This window comes from Epinephelus moara, chromosome 2, assembly GCF_006386435.1.
Source record: "Epinephelus moara isolate mb chromosome 2, YSFRI_EMoa_1.0, whole genome shotgun sequence".
In the NCBI taxonomy this organism is placed as follows: Eukaryota; Metazoa; Chordata; class Actinopteri; order Perciformes; family Serranidae; genus Epinephelus; species Epinephelus moara.
Genome location: NC_065507.1, coordinates 38951802 through 38965250, shown reverse-complemented (window position 1 = coordinate 38965250; position 13449 = coordinate 38951802).

The window sequence follows — 13449 nt, the reverse complement described above, 5'->3', positions numbered from 1 at the left end:
GTATCTGTTGGCTGTACATATGCTATCATAGAGGGTGCTTGGAGGTATGAGGGCAGTGACATTTACAGCTTTTGAAATGGACATATCTCTAAAGGTAATATAAATGAGCCATGGGTGGTGGGGTGGGGGGGTAGGGGAGCAGAAGATGAGTGACAGAAAGTAGGAAAGGTATCATTGCCTCTCCACTCTACACCCTTGGCCCACATTCACTTTATTCAGAGTCACTGCATTGCGAGTGGATTGATCCAACCACAAGATGGTCTTTAGTTGTTGGTGTTGTCCTTCTCTTTCTCTGTTGTCTTGCAAATTCAGCATTGTTAGGATCCATTGTCCCAAAGTACAAACATGCCTCAGGTCCTATTTATTGACCTGGGCAGTTCTGATTGGTGTATTAACAATTCTGAGGCATAGTGTTTGTGCCTGGAGAAAGGTGTGGTACTTCTGTTGTAATGACTTGAGCTAATTATAATGACAGCATGTGTTTGCTGAATGAACACAGTACAATGGACGATTTATCAGGTCTTTTGTGTAAGGTTTTGCAGAAAGTTTGAAGTTTAGAACATTGAATCATGTGGAAACAGGTGAATAGTGTTCATAGATTGGGAAATGGGTTTGTCTTTTGGTAGATGGTGGTTTGACGGTTTGAGATGTTTGGTTGATAGCCCCAGTTATACTGTGTTAGTGATCAAATAAAACTGTAATAAGCAAAAGGCTAACGCTAAGTTAACAGCAGATACCCGCAATAATATCTGAATCATTTAAGCGAAATGTTAAAATGGTGGTGTGACTAGACAGGACTTTTTTTCAAGTTGGTCAAAGTAGAACAAAATAAAATGTGTGCAAAGCTGCTTTCTTTCATTGTGGTGTGTGTGTTTTTGTGTGCACGCATCAGTGCAAGAACACAATGAAGGGTTTGCGTGACTGTCAACCTTCATAACTGTCTGTCAGCAGGGGTCCTTGTCAACAAGTGTGTGCGTGTGCTTGCGTGCGTGTGTGTGTGTGTGTGTGTGTGTGTGTGTGTGTGTGTGTGTGTGTCTGTGTGACAACCCATCTCACCCCACCACCACCACTAGCTGGGAATGGACAGCAGATGAGGAAGAGTCATCAATATCAGTCACTAGGTATTGATCACCTCATTGATGAGGATGGGCATTGTGCATGTGTTTGGGTGGCGGTGGGAAGAGAGGGGGAGATGGAGGGCCAGGGCGACTGTTTATTCAGGGTCACAGGCCAACCCAGTTGTCTATAGCTGGGACCTTTCATGGGAACAAGCGGCTGATTTTGCCATTTGGTAGCTGTCAGTCAGAATTAAGCCTCCAGTCTGGGCCTGTTGCCAGGAGGCTGCACTGTTAGTAGGCCAGGTCAGTATGAGAGGGGGCAGTTAGGGATGTCTCTTATTTTAAAAGTGACAAAGCACAAATATTCTTCTTCTTTCTGCATTTGGACAGTATTATCAGTTTTGAGAAAACACATCTGTAGTCCACCGAAAATAACTCAAGTCTTTTTATTACAGATCAAATCAGTGTGACTGCAAGACAAGAGAGGTCTATAGTGCAGCTTGAAATGACATGAGTCTGCTACTGTCATGTTGCACCAGTGCACAACATTTTTAGAAATGGCAATGTCAGTCTGTCAGTCCACCACTTTGGTCCAAACTGAAATATTTCCACAACTATTGGATGGATTGCAATGAAATGTGGTACAGACATCCATGATTCCCAGAGTATTCATTGTGTTAAGTGAGAATTAACATAATGCAATTTAAAATAAGTATGTTTGTTAGGGCTAGGGGTTAGCGTTAGGGTAGAGTAAACCTATTATGTCAGCATACTATGATGCAATGTTACATTAACCCAGCGTTGACTTTTGGTTTCACATGGGACATAAACACTGGTCTCCTGGATGAAGGTCCTGTGTTTGTTTAAACCTGTCCATGAGCTCTTGGACAGTCTGTGGTGGTACTTGGCAGAGTTGGATGAACCGATAAGTAATTTCCCAAAAGTGCTCAATTGAATTTAGGTCAGGGGAACGAGAGAGCCAGTCAGTGGCATCACTGCCTTTAGCCTTCTTTGGACGGGATTAGTTTTACATAGGTACGTGGGGTAAAGTAATAATTACTAGAGATTTTAGTCCCGTCCGAATGTGCCATGTCAGTAATCATTACCGCACGATGTCAGTAAAGATTACCGCGACTTTTACCTTCTGTAAAAGGGTCCCGGACAATTACCTCAGGTAATACTAATCCCGTGCGAATAGACCAGCAGTAAATATGTGTGTTAGGGCTGTCAAAAAAAAAAATCGAAGTTAGAAATATATTCGAATATATATATTTTTTTATAAGTTCGAACCTAAATTTGATAATTCGAATATCATTAATAATTAATTAATACTATCAATAATGTTGTATATCACGGCGAATCCCGTTCGGGCGGAGATGGCTCGCGCACAAGCCGGGCCAGAGAGGGACGCAGCGACGGAGGGAGAGGCGCCGACGGAGGAGCCCGCTGCGCCAACACCACCCACTGCGCTGTCCGCGATGTGTGACCTGTTCGGGGAGACATACAGGGAGAGTGCTGCACCTGCTGCCTCCCTGCCTACCCTTTTTGAAGAAGAGATGAAACATTACCAGAATGAGACACCACTACGAGCCGACCAGGATCCACTCTTGTGGTGGAAAACTACGCACTGAAGTATCCAAACATTGCTCAGATAGCAAGGCAGAAGTTTTTCATACCTGGCACTTCAGTGAGGTCAGAACGGGTGTTTTCATCTGAGTGTCACGTTCATATTGCGCCAGCAATAAACATCTTATTTTTTGTGTTTTTTTTTTTGTTTTTGTAAAAAAAAATAATATAATAATAACAATAATAATAATAATAATAATGATGATAATAATAATAAATTCTAATATTATTCGAACTCTACTAAATTAATTCGAAAATATTCAAACTCAATTTCATGGTGCTTTTGACAGTCCTATCATATGCACATGACGGCAGGAGGGGACGGCGGTGCGTAAATGGATTTACCCCGCCCACTTGTGGTGGTTTTACTGATATTTCTTATCCCGTGCGAATTGGCCATTAATATTACTGACGTCCTGTGGTAAAGTGACATTACCCCACGTGCCCATGTAAAACTAATCCCGTCCAAATAGTGCTTTTGTCATTCAGGAACTACTTACACACACTGCTTTCAAATCTCTGAGGATTTCATTTTGGTACATAACAGCAGTCAGGATACCACTGGCTATGACATGGAGGTCTGTGCAACCCTCCAAGGATATGACTCCTCAGACCATCACTGACCCACCGCCAAACCGGTCATACTGGATGATGTTACAGGCAGCATAATATTCACTGCAGTGTCTCCAGACTCTTTCACACCTCAAGCTGCACGGTGCTGGGCCATGAGCACAGGTCCCACTAGAGAACGTCAGGCCTTCATGCCACCCTCATGGAGTCTGTTTCTGACAGTTTGGTCAGAAACATGCACACCACTAGCCTGCTGGAGGTAATTTTGTAGGGCTCTGGCAGTGCACTTCCTGTTCCTCCTCACACAAAGGAGCAGATACCGGTCCTGGTGCTGGGTTGATGCCCTGCTACAGCCCTGTCCAGCTCTCCTCGTGTGACAGCCAGTCTCCTGGTATCTCTTCCACACTCTTGATACTGTGCTGAGAGACACAGCAAACCTAATTGCGATCACATAGATGTACCATCCTGGAGGGGCAGGACTACCTGTGCAACCTGATTGGGCTGCAGGTACCGTCTCATGCTACCAGTAGTGACAAGGACAAGGAGTAGTGACAGCTGTCAACATCAAGGGCCGCTGCTTTCAGGAGTGGTGTAATGTTGAATACCTTTGTGCTGAAAGGTGATGATATATATATATAACCCATATAATGAAAGAAGCAGATGACCCCAGTTATTTTTACATTATCTATTCTGGCCCCCATTAAAAAAATTTGGACACCCCTGACTTACTTGGTTTTGGTTTTTAGTCACATTTCATGGCCTTCATTAGAGTATGGAGGTTACTCAGTTGTCATGGAGATGTTTTGGTAAACTCTAATGACCTCTGCACATTGGACTGAGGTTGCACCAGACAAAAACCACAACGACAAAGGAGCCCTTGTGCCAGTCTGATAAAGGCCCAACCTGACAGGAATGAAAATGAGTATTGGGCATGACAGTTTTTTTTTGATTATCCCATCCAGTCTGTCATAGTGCTAGTTTTTCAACTCCAGTCAGTCTTCCAAATGCTACTGTAAACACTGGTGATATAAAAGGAATAATGTTGGTGGTGTCAGGTGGAAGAACGATGTCTCATGTATCTCCTTTCCTATCACCTATTGATGCTGCTCATGTTGGGAGGTCATGGATTACTAGGTCGGGGTCCAATGTGCATCCATTAAGCTGATGTTGAGCTATTTTACTTGATAATTATCGAATGTCACCGTGATTCATTTGATAGTTGTCGAGATATTTCAGTTTGGACCGATGGTGAGGGCCAACCAACTGATATTTCTTTCAGCATGGTTGAAAACAACTCCATCTTATATGGTCTTGGATGTAACCCTCTACTGGCTTTCATCTGGCTTTTTCCAACAAAACCCCCATGTAAAGGGAAATGCTGATTCATTAGCTTCAGGCTTTGGGCCCATAAAGCCCAGTGAAAACATGTTTAGGTCAAGTGTCTCACTTGTAAACTTGAGGGCTTTTGATTTGTTGATCCAAGCACAAGTTGTAATATTAGAGCTGTAAGATCCTGGAGCTCTCCGTCATGTTTCTCAAGACAAGCAATTACACACACACACACACACACACACACACACACACACACACACACACACACACACACACACACACACACACACACAGATATGCACCTTTCTGGTTTTCCAGACTCCCTGTTGACCCCTCAAGACTTTATGTAGCTCTGTTTTTCCACACACACCAACAAATACACCTGCTTGCTGCCATCCTGCTCTGTGTGTCAGTGACCTTGCGTCTTTAAATCCTTGAACTGTCCCATTTGAACAGGCTAAGCTACTTGTTTTTCATTTACTGAAGCTCCACTGGGATTGCAGTACTCGGTGGACTGTCAGTGGGTGGAATGTAGGGCATTCAAACTTGGCTTCAGCAGGCCTGTTAAAGGGTTTTTAGGTCACGTTCATAATCAATTTTTTCAATAAATGTGGAGCTCCACTGAGGTTCATGTGAAATACAGACATGACCTTATATGACATGTCCTCTTGGGGCACCATTTTCTAATTAGACACTTAACAAAGAGTTTATGCATTGTAACATACAGTGTTATTAATTGTTAACAAATAATGTATCAATGCTTTATAGATACATTCAAAGCTATTCAAGAGTCGCTCCAATTTCACACATGAAGATCATTTTACGTTTCATGGGGAATACTACTGCCTGTGAAAATATCTTCTGAAGCTCTGGAGGACTTTTGTCACATCTGCTGACATCATTAGGGTTGTCCCAGCTTGGACTTGGGAAGATTTAGGAATTTACAAAGCAGGGAGGGTCAACCTGTGTAACAAAAGTTATCAGGTTTATTCATGGGAGATGTAAGATGCGGTGTTTCTGGAGCTCAACCTATACAGGACTAAAGGTATAACGTGTTTATAACCTATTTAATTTACTTACTTGTAATTAATCAGGGAGACCACTCAGAAAGTTTGATCACACTGAAAAGCATCAGGACCAAAATCCATTTACAACTGGTGCTTTGCTGGGCTATCATAAATGCTATTAGTTAGTGATTTTCTGTGGTTTCATATTGGCAACAAATCCCCAAAAAGGCACTGCCCAGTTCAAAATAAATTTGACATTGTTTTGTGCTTTTAGCCTGTTCTTATCCCTTGGTTGTCAAAAATAAATACTTCGTAACTCCCCCAACTTGTCAAATGCTGCTGCTTTGTCAGTAGACCTACTTGTCAAAATATCATGCACAAGTTATCATGCTCTTTACTTGCTTTTTCAAAATAAACTTACAACCTATGCAGAACACTTTTTTCAAATTTGTAGGTTTACTTCCCTTAGATTTAGGTAACCAAAGCATGTGGTTAGGTTTAGAAAAATACATTGTAACTAACGTAATGTCTAACGTGTTACTAACTACTACTGCTAACTAATGTTACTAATGTAATGTCACTTCATGTGACATACATCATGTGCACATAGCACACTAAGTTGTTATCAACATAACTCCATCGACTTTTGGTCGCACATAATCAGCAGGCTCCACTTTCTCGCTCGCCTACTACTAAGGTAGTTGCCAGTGGCATTATGAACTGTTGCCAGCTGGTGCGTTTAATACCACAGTGAAGGGTGCCTCTGTGTGTCGGTGTCTGATGCCGACATCCACTCAGTATCGGCTGATACTGGCCTTGAAATGATCGGAATCAGCCAACATGCTTTTTTTATTTTGCACAATGATTGAATATTACATACACTGAAAAGCATTATATTTCATGTCTCCATCTGCTTTTGGGCCATCATAAGAGTATGCATGCATAATATGATGATAATTCCACTACAGAGGAGACTTGATGATCACTAAAGCGGATATATCGATACTGGTATTGGTTATCGGTCAAATAAGTTGTTATACAGTTTATTGGCATATTGGCAAAAAAAAAAATCCAATATCGTGCATCCCTAGTTTCTATTCTGGGGTGGTGCTGTACAAACATCACACATTTTTTCCAGGGTATTTTTTTGTCTAGAGGACAGAATTATTTTTATTTTATTTTAATTTTCTTTATTTTCTCTTAAAAAAGACAAAAGTAGCTGCTCTGTGACTGTAATTTACTTGTATATTTCATTAACTAATAATTATATTTATAAATATGATTTAGTGTTAAGTTATCTTTAATGGCCCCACTGGTAATGGCCTCCTGAGCTAGAGGGCAATGACCTATACCTGATCTATAAAGTACTAATAAATGATTTATCATCATTAGCCATTACAACTTATAAATACATTTATACAGGCTGCATTAATAAAGAGTGAGTAACACTTTATTTTGATAGTCCATCTACAGATACTTAATAGAGTATCTGTAACATTTCAACACGCTTTTTCTGTAAATGTTTTACAGATTATCTGTAGAGTACATGTGACAATACAGGAACATAGGTGCAAATGAAGTGTTAAAGTGTTAAAGTGGTAACCATCTTAGTTTACCCTGTGCAGCCTTTCCTGTGCTGTGTGACGTGTAAATAGAGAAGACATTAAGTGTCCTGGGATCATGTGTTTATTTGATGCTGCAATGATCATATCCTCTGAAAGACGCGCACGCGCGCACACACACACACACACACACACACACACACACACACACACACACACACACACACACACACACACACACACACACACACATTGTGTATTTCATCTGAATGCAGCTGGAGCGGTCCTGCATCCCTCTGCCAACAGTCAGTGTCACAGAGCAACCGCGGTTGTGGTGCTTTTTGAATTAAAACTATGGCTCGGGGCACTTTGTTAACTTATTATGGAAAACAGAGGACCTCACCAACGCCCTCTCTAACACACACACACACACACACACACACACACACACACACAAACATGCGCCTATACACACCCTCCTGTCTTTTGATAAGGCTTGTACCCTTGTCAACAAGCACACAATTTAATTAGTGTTGATTGTTGTTGGCGTGTTCAATAGTTATTAATTAGAGTGGGGAGGGGCCCCGGTCTAGATTGCACGCCCGAAGCTGTGACGCATCATGTTGTCTCACACTCCAGAATAACAGAGATGCTGTGAAAAATCAAAGACTGGTGGGAGGGGTGTGTGGGGAGGGGGTTTGGAACCCCTAAGATAACGTCTTCTTAACTAACAACATTATTATTAAAAGGCAAAATGTGGACAAGAAGTGTGCAACTAGTCATTTATTTTTAGTCATTTATTTTTAGCCAATGACACAGAAGTATTGAACTGACCAGGTCTGGGATAGTACAAAACCTCTATGTGTTTGAGGTGTACTGTAATACTGTAGTACATGAAAAACATCACAGTATTACTAGCTATTATTGCAGAGGAGAGAGTGCTGCATTTACCCTCTAATTCAGGGTCAAAAACAGGTCTGAATTGTACATTTTTGAGAATGGGTGTCAAAATCTCATTGTATGTCATTACCTAAAACTCAGTTCTCCATTTCACTAATACAATGTATAAGAGGACTTCCCTTGCACACCAGAGTGTGTCATGTGCCAAGACTCGCTGCCACATGAAAATCTGTTGTCATCTAATCTTTAGGCTGTGGCTGTTTGATTTCATTTTTCCTATTCTTCATCGTGAAATAGAACCTACAACCCCACTGTTTATAAAAACACATTGATATTAGAATCTTGTAACTAGTTATTTATTTATTTATTTACATTCTCATAAAGTAAACACAAATCCAATGTTCATAATAACTAACAAATAAAGGTAATTTTGCATCTATGCAATGATGCTCAACTGTGAGGATAACCAAGATTATAGCTCCAAAATCTTCATCCAACAGCTAATATGAGGAAATAATCCTGCTTTTGTTGCCCTCTGTAATGTTTTTTATCTTCATATCAGACATTTTCTAAATTTTGCTCTTATTGCAAACTTAATACCTGCTCGCTAGATGCTTGATTGTCAAACAGATTGTCTTTTGGGTCCTGTACAGTTGATACCAGGGGTGTAAATATAGACAGTGCAGGAAGTGTGGTTGCACTGGGGCCTGTGAGGTCAGGGGCCCATAGAGAGAATTGGCGGTCCTAAAACAATGCATTGGGTGGAAAATGGGCCCTTATAAGTGATTGCCACCTTGGAAATATGCCTGTGTTCAAAGAAGAACTCTCATTACTGTAAATAAAACAGTGCCATTTGCTATGTATGCCCTAGAAAAAGGAAAATCCATCTCTGTCATGTTTATTTATTTTTGTAAAATAAACAGTAGCATCTCTAACAGAATGACATGCTTATTGTATAAATATAAATCAAATATTCTGTAACTGTTAATCAAGTATTAAAACTGTTACATTAAATTAATAATTTCTTAATTTCTTATTTTCTGTGGTATTTTTTTGTTATCTGCAATTATGATTGCTGAGTAATATGTATGTTGGTGTTATCCAGTGTCAAGTTTCTGATCACGTGACGGGAATATGTGTGTATGATCGCGTGTAACCACCTTAGGCCACTGGTTGATAGGACTAATGTGTTAGCAGACCTTTGTCTGTTTACACATCCAGCAGACACAGAGCAATATTATCATTCATTTGGAGTCATGTCTTTGTCCACCTGATTGTAAGTCCAGCATTTTCTCTCAATTTAATTGTTTTGGTCTATAACTTCAACTTAAACTTAAAGAGCGTAGTTATTAAACATGCTTATATTTATGGTGAAAGGTGAACTGAACGCATCAGTTTGCACTTTGTGAACTTGAACAGGAGCATTGTTAACTCTTGCGACAGTCTGCGTCACAATGCAGCTCGTGGTACTGCTGAAGCTGGTTCATATGGATACTTTAAGGAATTTTACAGTAGAAACAAATTTGTGCGTTACAGATTCCAATGAAAAAAAAACAACAACACGTACTTATATGCAAATTGTGCCCATGGGGTCTGAATAAACAAGTCTGAATGTCAGCTACATTGGCAGTGAATTTGAGACAGCACATTGCGTTGAAACATCTGACCAGTCTTTCGAAATATCTGCAAGTGAATGATGATCAAGAGATTTAGAAAACAAACAAAACAACATGTAAACTAGTTCATTTTTTTGGGACTGTGAACTAAGTTCAGAGATCAAATTGTGAACTATGTAAACTAATTATTTTAAATGTGTATGAACTGAACTTTGAGTGTGCTCTTGTGTGAACATGCACAACAATGATATTCCTGAGCTAGTCTCTAACTGTCTGTCTGCTGTTAGCTGTTAAGCAGGTAGTGTACAGTAGGTTTCTAAGAGCTGTTTTATTGAAAACAGCTGCTGGCTGCATTTTGAAATTAGTGACAGGTTGATGTGGGCCATAAAACCAAAACAATGAGTTGAAAGATGCTAAAATGCTACACAGAGCTGGAGAGACTCCACAGTGGTAATGATCCTGCGTGGAGCTGTCACTGCCAGTGACTCATTTGCCTCAGTGTTCATATAAAAATCTTGATTATTGCAGCTTTAAAGTGGAGAACATCAGAAAAGATTCTAATGCTGACTTACAGTCCTATTGTGCTTTTTCCCCCTTTCCTACAATTGTTTATTGTGTATAATTTTTCTAGCACTTGGTTTCAGAGCTTAATTTGATGTGAGTACTTTATTGCGTCACTGTTTTCCATGCCTTTAAATCAGTACAGAGATGATAAAAACCAATGTAATACAATCTACAGATGCTCAAAGAGAAAACATGTGGACGTGGCTTCAGTGTTAAAAGTAGGCAGAGTGTAGCTGCTCTGTTGCTGCACTCCTATTGACCTCCTCGCTCGTGCTCCGGGGCTGACACTTCATCAAGAGGCCTTGTGACAGAGCAGGAGTGACGAGGACCATCCTCCCCCCTCCGCCTCTTCCTCTCCGTCCTGCTCTTGATGTGCCTTTTGTTTGGTGCCTAATGACAGCTGTGATGGAACCGTCATGCTCTGTGATCACACCGGCCCCCAGCCAGGCCTTCTTTCTGCTGCCGCCACCGCTCTGCTCTGCTTTGCTCAGCTCAGCTCTTTCCCCATCTCTATCCACTGCCAGTACCAGAGAGAGCTCTGCAGGTCAAACCCAGCCCTGCATTCTCACCTCATCACCCCTGATCTAAGGTGGCACCATATCAAATCTCATTTCACACATCTAGTTTGTTTTGTAAAATATGCATGTGTGTATATGTATAGTATATACAAAAGCTGCAGGCAGGGAGGCCCAGTGGCTAAAAATATCATTTTCCCTGGCCCAGGAATTGTCTGGAGGGTTCATTGGAAACTTGTGCAGCTGGGTGCGTTTCCTGCTGTTCGCCTGAACACATACCCTCATTCGGAGACGGTGAGCAGCTCTGCCTATTAAAATGTAAATTCCCTCTCGGTGCAGCGGCGGCGGCAACAGCAGCAGTGACGGCGGCAGGCAAGCCCAGACTGGGATGCAGCGGGGAAGGAAGGGGAAGCTGGTGGGGGTGAGAGGTGTACGCGCTATAGGCAGGATCTGTCTTCCACCATGCAGCGGCGCCCAGATAGGCAGCATGTGGCTGTATAATATGCTCCGCTGGCCGGGCCCTTCAGCGGATTTCAAAGCCAAGGCTGGAAACAAAAGGTGATTCTTCTGATGTAATCACTTTATTTTACAGACTTTATGCAGTCACTGTGCTTATGTTTGTGTTGTTTTAAAAGATTTAATTGTATTTACTTATTTTCATACTTCATCAAAAATGTTCAGCATGCAGTTAAGAATAATCTAACACTATAGTTTTTTGTAAATTAAGTATACATTATTCTTAAAACACATTTTCATTGATTAACCATAATTTCTTTCACTATTGAAGTCCATTCCAAGTTTATATGTGAAGATTGCAAAATAACCATCTTTAATCTTATTTATCACATTTTTACTGCATTTACAAATACTGATCCAGTCTCACTGTAAACGACCTGCCGATCAAATGTAGAGTAACAGCAGGTTCCAGTCGTGTCTTGTAATTTTGCTGGTGATGCTGCCACTTGTTTGGATCATGTACTTTTAATGTAGTTGAACCACGTGCCTTTCATTATCACAAAATATGATTTTAATTGTGCAAATTCAACACATTTTATTGTTTACAAGATAAACCCCTCACAAGAAGGCCCTGACAAGTCATTGCAGCTCACTAACTACTCTGTACTGCAGGTGCTGAAGACAAATGAATAAACACATTATACAATTATAAATAAGACACAGAAAGGAAATAGGAAAAAACCCAAGCTAAATATTACACCATGTATAAATAAGCTAACTTTGATGAATACATTGCATTAAACAACAGCAAAGATGTGAACAATGAATGATGGATTTACACAAATCAATACAAATTGCAAAACATTGTAAACATATATACTTAGACTCATACACACTCTCGCACCTATATGTCATTGTAGACACTGTCATGCACACACACATATAGACGGATGCATATATGCTGTTGTGTTATAATACATAACAGACACAGTTGTTTTTGTCCTGATTCTGTTGTCATTTTTTAATTTGGTTGTTTGAGTCTTTGCACAGATGGGGGCATCTGTTGCATTACTTTTTCCTATGTTACAAAGTCTATCTGTATTGTCCCTGTCAAATAAATTAACTGGAAAAAGGAAAGAAAACAATCTAAAAGAATGGTACTGATTTAATGAGTAATAGTAGTTAAGGATTTTGAAAAGATCTCTGAATATTAAATGTTATTGTATAATTGTTGCAATGCTCAGGTGTTCTTGAATGTTTCTAAGCAGCCCTCTTTTGAGACCTATTAAGATTATTATCATTAAAAAAGCTGTTTCTCATGAAATAATGGCTATCAAAGTCATCAGAGGACATTATACTAATATGCTATATAAAACCGCAAAAAAAAGAAATGGCCAAAAAATGAGACATAATAGGAACAGTGATGTTTCTGTTTTTGTTAGACTGCCTGTTTATATGATACAGACTGAGCCACAGTGTCATTCTTTTTCCCATGTAGCGAGTACTACATATATGTAGCCTATATGATGCATGTAAATGTTAATAATCATGAACTGAATACATTCAGATTCACTTTTTAAGTTGTATTTGTATTATTATTTCCCCTGTCTTTCATTTCTCTCATGTAAACACATTATGTACGGTATAGACATTTTGTTTTCTTACTGTATCTGTAAAAGTTACCGTTGATGTATCTGTTACTTTTGTAGAAGGAAAAATCCTTTTGTTCTGTAGCTCACTGTGCAATCATCATCTTTACACCTGGCCATTACTCAGACAAACTGGCAAGAACTGATGTTCATTATTAGGTACAAACATGCACAGTCTTGTGTCTGTTCATATTTTGAATTTCCAGCCCCAAATTACACTCTGCCCTCAACTCGGATTAGTCTCCAATGACCACAATAATAATAGGAAATGACAGGAATTGATGAATGATAAGAATTTATTGTGTAACTGTAAGCAGACTGCAAACCATTGTTGCCTGGCGTCATGTCTGACTTCTCAGTGTGTAACACTAGATGGAGCTGCGATCATACAGCAGGCAGCTCACACACTGACTGACACGGTGCAGTGGCCGCTTTCATCTCCATGTCCCCTACATGCTGAACACAAGAAACACAGCTGGCTGCTTCGACTGTCGTCCTCTTTGCATAATGACTTTGCTGCTTGCGTTTGACTTTTCCCATGCAGCATGTCATTGAGGAACAAACAACTAAAGAAAGTGAGGAAGAGGAAAAAAA